Raw genomic sequence first — 11,631 nt, forward strand, 5'->3', positions numbered from 1 at the left:
GAGGACGAACCATCACGGGGTTTCCCCTTATGGTGGCTCTTACATGGAGCCTTCCTCTTTTTTCCCTTTCCTTGACCTATTGCCATCACAGGAGCGGCCACAGCAGGGGACGGTGCAACGGATTTGTCTTTGAGGTTGCTCTCAGCAGTCCTCAAAAGTCCTTGGAGCTTGCTCAAGGAGACCTCCTCTTTGTTCATATGGTAGGTCATCCTAAACTGATTGTTGCAGGAGGGCAAGGAGTGGAGGATTATGTCGATAGCCAAATCCTCATCAAACTTAACATTAAGTTTGAGAAGACGATCAACATACCTCTACATTTTCTGCAAATGAGAGGTTAGGGATTCTCCACTCCCCATCTTAGCGGTGATCATGTTAGTAATGATCTCATAGCGCTCTTTCCTCGCGCTCTGGTGATACCTGTCCAACAAATCCTGATGCATTTCATATGGATACATGTCCTCATAGGACTTTTGGAGTTCGAGGTTCATGGTGGCCAGCATGATGCAATGAACTTTCGTGGCATCACGCTCGTGGGCCTCAAAGGCGGCCAATTCCTTAGGAGTAGCAACGTCTGGGATGATCTTCTCAAGCTTTTCATCGAGGACATATTCTTTGTCCTCGTAGCATGTGATCATGTGAATGTACCTCATCCACTCGTTGAAGTTTGAACCATCAAATGTCACTTTCTGACACAAGTTCATCAACGAGAATGACCCAGAAGCGTTGTTGTTGTTGTTAGCAGACATCTGAAAAAGAAAGGAACAAAGTTTGATTAGAAATGAATCCCTAATTAAACACCTAAATGAGAAATTAGGGCTAGGATCCAACAACATTATTTACAACTTAGAAAGGGATGCCGTACTCTAAAAGTAAATAATTTGAAGGTAAGTGAATGACGATTCACTAATTCTCACCATGAAAAACGAAAAAGCAATTTAGGTTTTAAATGTATTGAAAACTCCTAGATCTTTGAGATTCATTGAACTTTTCAATGGCATGTTTAAATCTCGATATGCATTTCAAATTTGCGACTGGGATGCCGAGGATCGCAAACAAATTTGTGAATAACCATGCGAATTAACGTGGTGCACTCAATGTCATTATCACCTAATCAATGTGCCGGTAAACCACACACGCTCCATTGATCTATGACAAACATCGAGTCACCCTTCGCTACCTATGTCATCCCCAAATTGATGTGCCGGTTAACCACACGCGCTCCATCAACGTTTGACAAGGGTACAAAGTGCAATTCCATGGATTAGCATCATTTTCACATTTTACCCTAAAGTAACTAGGAATGAGAATTTGCAAAAAGCACGTAGTTACTTTATATTCAACATTATACTTTTAATGAGTAGAGGGTTGCCCTATCCTACCCGTTCGGCTAACGACCCTCCACCAGTCAAGCAAGCGGTAGGTGTGAGTGTACACCCATTAAGCGCCATTTTATAGGCAGCAACCTTATACCCACCTTATAGACCGGCTTCGTGAATGAGGCCTACTAATGGTAAGACTAGCATTTAAGTTATACATATATATATATATATATATATATATATATATATATATATATATATATATTAATTAAGCTTGTAATATATAATAGTATAGGGTTGAATTTTAAACTTGTAAAATTCTAAGGGTTTGAAATTTAAATTATTCAAAATTAAACTTTTAATTACAAAATTCAAATTTCAAAACTTGAGGGCAAGTTTTTAACTTTTCAAAACATAAGGGATCAAATAACAAATAATTCAAATTAACCAATTAATTTCATAATTATATATATTTGACCTAATCTTAATTTTAGTCATTAGATAATTACCAAATAATTTTTAAATAATCCATATTTATCACATGAATAACTAATATTTAAAAAGATTTGAAATTATCTATTCTTTTGGCAAGGATAAACACTTAATATAGATAAAATTCGGATTTTAACATCATAAAACAATTAAGCATCAAGTCCAAGTCAAAACAGCAGCCAAAAACCCGAAAAACCCTAATTCTGACGAACTGACTCGCCGAGTCAGGCCTGGACTCGCCGAGTAGGGGCCAACTCGCCGAGTTGAGTCGGGCAGGGACCAAAAATCGTTTTCTCAGCAAATAAAGCTGTTAAGCATCACATACAACTGAAACCAATCAAAGCTTTGATACCACTGATGGGTTTTATGCATAAGAAACATTCCTATGTGCTCATACAAACCCTAATGCTTGGATCTAGGTTTCACTATTGAACATGCTTTGACTCCAAGACTTACAAACCCTAATCTAGCATATAAACAACATAACTAACATATAGAATCAGATCTAGATGTTTACCTTTTCAATTGTTGGCTTAGATCTTGTATATCTTCTTCTTTTGAGCCTAGAGTCACAAATGCAACTCCTCTAATGGTTCACAAACCCCACAAGCAAGAAGGCAATATGAGAGAGGGAGAGGGAGGCTAGAATTCGGCCTAGGGCACTCTTGGAATCAAGTGGTAGCCGAATTCATGCCCTAGGGGTCATATTTATAGTTACAGATTACTAGGGTTTCACTCTAAACCCTAATGGACAGCTTAACCACAAAACAGCCCATGGAACCTTCTGGAATAAGGCCCTTGGACGAAAATATGAGGGTTACCCATCATAATTTCGTTCCCCCTTAAGCCCATTAGGTTTCCTTAACCTAAAACTCAACTATCACACATTTGACAGTTTATACCCCTTTATTCAATTAATCTCTTTTGACCCCTAAATTAATTCTTAATTAATTTATGACCAATATTAATTAAATAAATATGATTTCTCCTTTAATATATTATTCTTATAATATATTAATAAATCATAATACTCTCTCTTTCTCCTTAAATTACCTTGTCAAGTTGCTATGGAGAAGGCAACCCAACCATGCACAATCGGGTCAAGTACATACCATATATAGTTACGGGCTTAGACACTATTCCAACAGTTTCAAAAGTAGATGATACGATTAGAGAAGGGTTACCTTGGGCTGCATGTGTTGAAACTCCATCACCTTTGTTGACATTTGCATCCGTATCAGATACGTTCACAGTGATGCCAGAGGTTCGAACCTCTTCATGAGATGATTCGGTATGCGAAACCTTGGGTGGTATGACCGTTGTATGCTCAGGCGTTGAACTCTTTGGTTGTTCACTGTGATTGATGGTTATGTCCATTGTAGAAGTTTTCACATTGACATCAACATTTCCAGTCTCCTCAAGATTCGAATTAACTAGAGAATCCCTCACAGGTGAAGAATGACCCATAATTGTATATGTAAGTGGTTTTTCAGAAACCACGTCTTTGTCATTTGAATCTTCGTGTAACACCAGTTTTCGTTTTTTCCTTTGTTTCTTTGAAATCTTCTGTGTCATATCTTCAACTCTCATTTTCTTCGTTTTTGGAGAAACAAGGACGTGTATTTCACGAATAAGAACTCCCTTTTGACCAATCTGTGGCTTTCTAACAAATGAAGGTGAAAAACTTCCAGACCTTTCAAGAGAATTGTGAGGTTGATGAGCCATTTTCTTGAGGCGTTGGAGAACACCAGTCTTCGAATGTACCACATCCTTCGAAGGATTAACATTATTAGTAACAACAGGCTTTGAGTTTTTCTTGGAAGCTTTCACTTTAACTGTAATCTTCTTTTTCAACTGAAACAACTGTCGAAGGGCTTGGCTGAGCTGCCTTCTTTGATCCTCTATTCTTCTTCAAAGAACCTTTAGGTTGTCTTGGTGAACAACACCCCAGTTTCAACATCAGGATTGATCGTTGTCAAATAATTGACCAAAACAGGATTTATAGGATCAACTTTTTAAAGCATTGCATCTGAAATTCTAGCAATACTTTGAAAAATTTCAGCATCATCTTCAATAGTATTAGGAAACTGATATAAAGAAAAACTAGTAGTTTATTCATTTTCATGGACTTGAATTCCTTTTCTGTCATATACAAACTGAAGAATATAACTCCAGTAGTGAGCACACAAGACCCCATCAACAACATTCACATTTTCAATGCTTTTGATAAATTCATTCCAAAGATGTGTCGCATAATCCACTTGTAGATCATAGTAAATACCAGCCACCATAGAATAGACTTCCAATCTTCCTTTATCTAACCCCACACTTCGACCTGTTAAGCATCGAAGATAAGTTCCAAATAAAAAGTTCCAAATACACGACAACCCCAATTTCTTGAACTCACTGATCTTGGTGAGAGTAGGTTGATAACTCATCTCATTGAACATATGAACCACTTGTTTATTCGAAACTTTGTAGAATGGTTCACAATTAGGGATGTTTAAGATTTGGGCGAACAACTTTTTTGATAGTCTGAACTTCTTGTCATTCGTCAATTGAAAAGTAACAATCATCACGGTTTTGCTGTAAGTTGCAGTAGGACCAGCCAAATCAAGCCAAGACATTGGAACAACAAAAGAATTGAACATGGCAGTAGATAATACCAAACTCTTGAGAGCCACGATGAGCATTTGTAACTCCTCTGGATAAACACTTTCATCACCTTGAACTTGTAACTTTGTGCTTTGAATCTTCATTAGTGGTTGAGACGAGACATCGTCTGTGGTTAGCGATTGATTAGCAGCCATGATTAGGGTTTAGAAAAGAACTTGAAGAAACTGAGAGTATAAACACATGCATCTTTTGAGAATAATTTGTAAGAGTACAATTGGAATTGATCCCCAAAACCCTTTATATAGTTGATCAAAAATTTGAATTTGAAGCGGTTTCAACATTAAATGCAGCTGACGTGTTGCCATGAAAATCGGACCATTCTTCCTGAAAAGTAGCCACGTATAATAAAGTTATCATCACTTTTTCCTTGAAACCTGATCTTCACAACTCAAGGAGTTTTTGTTTCTTTTGAAACATTTGGCTCAGTTGTTTCCTTCGAAACATCGTCATCATCATGACTATCAGTCTGGCTATCTTCGACAGTCACATGGTCAGGGTCAAAAACCTTCGAAGTTGAGGGTTGGTCTTTGTCAACTTTAATATTCAAATCATAACATTTTTCTTTACCCTTAGCTAATGTTTTGACATTAATGACAGATAACTAAGAATAGTCAACAACTTCCTTTGCTTCAATTTCACTGATATTGTCATCTTCGATATCAACAAAGTTTGTTTTGAGAGTCAGAAGTCGAATTCTTAGTCTTTTTCAAAATCTTGATTTGTTCATTTACAGTCAAATTCTTATTAACTATATCAACAAGATCATTAGCATCTAGATGTTCATCAATTTTCACTATTCCATAAGGATATCTATTATCAGGAACTTTATCAAAGTCTAAAATAGTCATTTCACAATCATAAGTAGTTGCATCTACTTTTTCCTTTTCAAAAGATAAGAATGGTAAAAGCTTTCTGTGTTGATCCTTACTTATGTCTTTAGAGTGATGCAATTCAGTCAACTTACAATAGAGTCTTTTAGCATAATTAGAGTAAATATTCCTTTGTTTTAACAAAATCCTATTATTTGTATTCAAACTATCTCTACGAACCATGATATTCGTTATTTGCAACTCTAGATGATCTATTTTAGCCTTCTTCGCATCCAACATTCTTTGGGTTTCTAGTAACTGAGTACTAGATTTTTTAGCCTCATTATTAGCAAAAATAAGTAGATCATTAACATAAGTAATGGTTGCATCAAGCTCAAAAAGAATCGAATCATATGCACTTAAGGGAATATTAAACGATTGAAAAAGAGAATGTACCTGAGAAGACATTGGTGATTTATCCGAAGATGTTGACACAAAGCACTTCCCACTTATCTTTTCTTCTTCCTCATACACATCATACATTGCCCCGTGTGTAGGGTTTCTCATCTCTTCATCATCCGAACCTGACGACCAAATTAGGTAAGAGCCATCTTCGTCATCTACACCCTTGGCCACCAATGACAAACCCTTAGCTTTAGCACGAACTTCTTCCAGCCTTTCCACGTAATAAGCTTCATCTTTCACCTTGTTCTTTTTCTCATCATGCTTACGAAGCATATATCAATTGCCATATGATTCGCCCCATTGCAATAATGGCAGTCGAATCTAGCATCGCCTTTAATCTTTTTCTCTTTCTTTTCTTCGTCAACTCGAACTTCCTTCTTTTCTACCTTATTCTCATCACCTCCAGCTTTCCCAACAACATTTCCCTTCATCTCACTAGATTTTGACCTTGCATTGAATGGATTTTTAAAGAATTTATTTACTCAATTGTTAGAGTAAAATGCGACAGCCTCATCATCTGAATTTACAATTAATCCCTCATTATCCGAATCTTCCTTTTCATTAGCTTCTTTTTCACTAACTTTTGAAACCAATGCAAGTGGACCACTAAGACTTATCTTCGCTTCTTCAGCAATTTCATTAACTTTGTCTTCATGAGTTTTCAACAAATTGTACAGATCATTCAACTAAAAGTTATCAAAACTTTGTTGAGTCTTCACCATCAAACTCACGTTTCTCCATTCCTTGCGAAGCCCCATAACAAATGTGAGACTATAATCCATTGTTGACCTGGTGATACCATATCGGCTGCACTTGTAAATTAGTTCATTAAGGTGATCATAGTACAATTCGATAGATTCACCATCTTTTTGTTTGAATTCTCTTAATTCAACCAAACAATTTTTCACTGAATTGATTTTTGTCTTTCCATTCCCTTGAAACTTTTCCTTCAGAGTATTCCATATTTCTTTTGCAGATTTACAACTATGAACGTAATTGTAAACAACAGGAGGTAAAGCACCTCTGAGTTCTCTCATGCATTTCTTCCAATTCTTCAAGAATTTTTTAGCAAGCTCTTGGACATTTTGATTATTGGAAGAAGTTCCAATATTCTAAACAACAGGAGGTGGTCGAACATCATCAAGAATACATTTCCATAACTCTTCATCGATTTCATTCAAGTAATCCTCCATTCTATCCGTCCACTGATTATAATACTCAGGAATCAGCATCAGAATTTTTGTAGCTGAACCAAGGATATGAGAGTAAGACGTCATTGTGTTCATGTTGAAGTTCGACATTGATGTATGGACAATTTTTTAGAAAAGCTTGAATTTGATTAAGATCAAACAACTAAAACACTTTGAATTTACCAATCGAACACTCGAATTAGCAATTGGAATGCAAAATCGAATCACAACAGCAGATCTATGAAGATTTTATGATGCAAAAGAGCGCAAAATTGAAATCTAAAACGCGAACTAGACTAAAAACTTTTGCAAAATTTCAAAAAACATATCTAATCTGTATGAATCCTGCTCTGATACCAAATGTAGTTCCAATTGATTCAAGTTATCAAACAAAATCCGAATATGAAAATGATTTAGAAAAAAGATATAAATATAATCTGTTTGGCACGTTTATTGCTTGATCAGTTGAATACAAAAGGTTGAAAGACAATACGAATACAATCAGGAAAAGTCCTCTACCTCTAAAGTATCCTTCCCATGTTTATAGTGAAAAGTAAAAGCACAAAAAATATAAGGACTTCAACAAATAAGCTTCATTACAAAAGTAGTCCTTAAAATAAACATACAATCCAAAATTCGACATTACACATAAGAAAGATAGTTTCGACATCTCACAACATTCGACCCACAACAATATATATATATATATATATATATATATATATATATATATATATATATGGAAATGTGAATATACATTAAAACTCTACCTAAACTTATGTACTAAACCTTATGAAATTACATCGTTTTATCAGCTAACGATTACAATTAGGGGATTCATGATTAACATGTGACGTTGCAGATTCAAGATTGAAACAATAATTTTGATAGGGAAGAAAAAATATTGATTATATTTGACCTTTGTGATGGTAGAAAACATAATTATTTATTGGGGTGAAGTAATAATCAATGATTGAGTAAAGAAAACAACGATGGTTAAACGATAATAGAGGAAAGCAATGTCATGGGGAATGATATATTTACCAAATGAAAACTAAATCGGGTATATTTACAATGATAAAACTGTACAATTTAGAGGTTTAGTGCATAATCTTAGGTGGGATATACTATATATTCTTTATCCCCACATATATATATATATATATATATATATATATATATATATATGTGTGTGTGTGTGTGTGTGTGTGTGTGTGTGTGTGTGACATCCCCTAATTTTTCGGCCAGAAAAGACCGATTTAATTTATGCTTTTTAAAATCAAATCAGAGAAGTTTTTATAAAAGATGTTGCGGAATTGGTCCCCAAAACAAAATATGATAAAAGTTTGTCAAAACCTTTATTTAAGAAATATATCATTTCCTTTTTATATCAAAACCTCGGGATGTCATGTTCCGATACAGATCAAAAGCATAAACAAGACATTATAAGCCTTACGATAGTTATTTGTAACTACTGGCCTATAATCCAAAATTCACTCATCATCATCATCCGACTATGCTCGGGGTCCTCTACCTGTAATATAAACAGCTGAGTGGGTCAGGCTTGGAAGCCTGGTGAGCATATAGGGTTTTCAATCCACAATACATAAATTTATTATGTTTAAACATCAATCAATCAACCGAATTACCCCAAACCCCATTATTTTATTTATTTCTTAAGGGTTTACTCTAAGAATCAACTATCACTCCTTCCTAAGGATTCATCCTATGGAATAGACACAAAGTCACCTCGTGACTGGGGTTTATACAACGGGCACTAATTCCATAGCTGCTAAAGTTTACTCAACATGTGCTAAGTCCATAGCTCTTGTTTATCGACAATATTATTTACAAGTGTTCTCTCACGCAATACATGTCAATGGGTTTTTAGAGTACAACAAATGAACACATAGTTCATTACACCTATAGGTTGCGGGCCTGCTAGTGTTCCATAGACTGTCTAGAATAGTCCATGGTTGTCATCCATACTCTGATGAATGACGGGGCCCAACAATTTGGGTAAGTGATTCTCTCAAATTTTCACCACTCACCCTCAACTCATGATCAGTATTATTGATCATCTCCTTTATCCAACTCACCTTTCATCATACCCACTATTTCATCTACCCATGTTTTACCCAACATTTATCGTAGATAAAAATACATATATAGTTTAAATTATTTAAAAACATGTATAAATCATTCCTTCAGCACCCATCTCAAATAAACAAACAATATATATATTCACACAACACGTATTTTATGTAAAATACTTCATATCTATGTGTAAGGTGAAAGTAACTACACACTCACTTGATTTAATGAAAACCGGGCAACAATTCGTTTCCTAAAACGACCGTTTCTAATAAAACCGGGAGTTTTATTGAGAAACCGGGCTCTGCGAAAGGTCAGGCTTCGAAACCGAAAAGATAAATTTTTCGGGTTTCACGGGCAGTTCGTGGCGTATTCCGGGGCTTATAATCGATATCGGGGCTTCGGGGGATGATAATATGAAAGAAATATGGAGAAAGGGGCTAAAAATGACAAGTTTTCAAAATACCCCCGGGAGGGCTCGCACTCTTCTATTTATAGGGAAGAGCTTCTGATCGGACGGCTGAGAAGGAGCCACGCCTCGCAGATCCGAGGGTTCGCAGGGAAGGCTCGCACTAGGGCTGCACGTGCGAAGGGCTGCTGGCTTCTTGTGATTGGTCTGAGGCGTGTGTCCGATGCGCAGGTGGTCAGCATGTGCGAGGGTCTCGGTGCCACTCGCTGATTGGACGCGGAGTCGTCTTACACGTGCGAGGCTCGGACTAGGCTGCACACGCGTCGCTCCTCGGATGTGCCACGGATTCGGATGACTCAGCAGCACGGTGACTCAGCAGGACACGTGGCACTTTTTCAGCGAGGATGACGTGGCAACTCGTGACTATGCGACTTTTCTCGATTTTCGCGCCAAAACTTCTAAAATCCATAACTTTCGCATACGAGCTCCGTTTTTGACGTTCTTTATATGCACGCGTAGCTAAAATTACGCTCGACAACTTCTATTTAGACTTCGTCGGCTAATTTTGATTTTAAAATTTTATATTATTATTTTTAACAGACCGGGACAGGAAATCCGTTAAAATTCATTACTTTTTCATCCGACTTCCGTTTTTGTCAGACTTTTTACCGTTGTGCTCCTAATGACGAGACCTTCAATTCTCGTTTATGTTGTGTCGGCTAAAAATCGCTCGATCTAAAATTCGAGTTTTTAGCTGTCTACTGCTAAGCTGAAACTTCGAAAAATTATAACTTCCTCATACGAAGTTAGATTTGGGCGTTCTTTTTATCGAACTTCTCAGTTTAACAAATACTACGACTTTCGTTTAGATTACTAAGGCTAAAAAGTAGTTTATCGAAAACTCACTTTTTACGACACTCGGCACCGTGTAGGTTTTGTCGCGAAACTTCGATAGGTCATAACTTCTTCGTTATAACTCGGATTTCGGCATTCTTTATATCCCCGAAATCCTTGTTTCGACCGCTACAACTTTATGTAAAGATATCGGGCTTATCTCACACTTTAATTTTGATGCTTATTTTTATTTTTAATTAATTAAACCCTAATAATTAAGCATAAAACACATAATTCACATAAAATTCACATAATCCCTTTTCGTTTCTTCTAAATGAGTTTCAAAGGTTAACCTAGACCATTATGTCAATATTAATGCCTAGTCTAGAAACACGAACGTTACAACTTTCTCCCCCTTAGGATGATTCTGTCCCCGGAATCACACAACGACAAACAACTACAGGTAGCGACTCACTATGTCACTCTCCGTTTCCCAGGTGGGATTTGGCCCATTTATGAGTTTCGAACGTACAGGCACTAAATCGACTATCTTACGTTACAACTTCTTAGTCTTACGATTAACGATTGCCTCAGGTTCTCCAATTAACCTCTTGTTCTCGTCCAACCTTAATTCAGAAATGGGAATTATGTCGGGCATACCACCCGTGAACTTTTTCAAATAACACACATGAAAGGTGTTATGAATACTCTCTAGTTCTTCCGGTAATTATAACTTGTAAGCTTGATTCCGGATTCTCTGAAGAAGTTTAAATGGTCCAATAAACCTTGGACTCAACTTTCCCCTTCTACCAAATCTTATAAGTCCCTTCCACGACGAGACTTTAAGTGAAACGGAATCTCCAACTTCGAATGATATCGGTTGTCTTTTCTTGTCAGCATAGCTCTTTTGAGCAGCTAACATCTTTTTCCCTAATCACTTACAACTTTTCAACAATCTAATGGACTGTTTCAAGTCCCATAAACTGCTTTTCCTCAGCTTCCAGCCAACATGATGGCATCCGAAACTTTTTCCCATGCAAAGTGTGATAAGGTACCATCTTGACACTTGAGTGGAAACTATTATTATAGGTGAATTCTACTAAAGGTAAGTGTTCATCCCAGTTACCTTGAAATTCTAGGGTACATGCTCTCAGCATATCCTCCAACGTTTGAATCGTCCATTCGCTCTGACCATCGGTTTGCAGATGGTAAGTTGTATTCAAACACAACTTGGTACCCAATTCCTCTTATAGACTCCTCCAAAACCTTGAGGTAAAACGGCTGTCACGATCGGATACAATCATTAACGAAACACCGTGAAGCCTCACACTTTCCTTCACATA

Source organism: Lactuca sativa, chromosome 9, assembly GCF_002870075.4.
Source record: "Lactuca sativa cultivar Salinas chromosome 9, Lsat_Salinas_v11, whole genome shotgun sequence".
Lineage (NCBI taxonomy): Eukaryota > Viridiplantae > Streptophyta > Magnoliopsida > Asterales > Asteraceae > Lactuca > Lactuca sativa.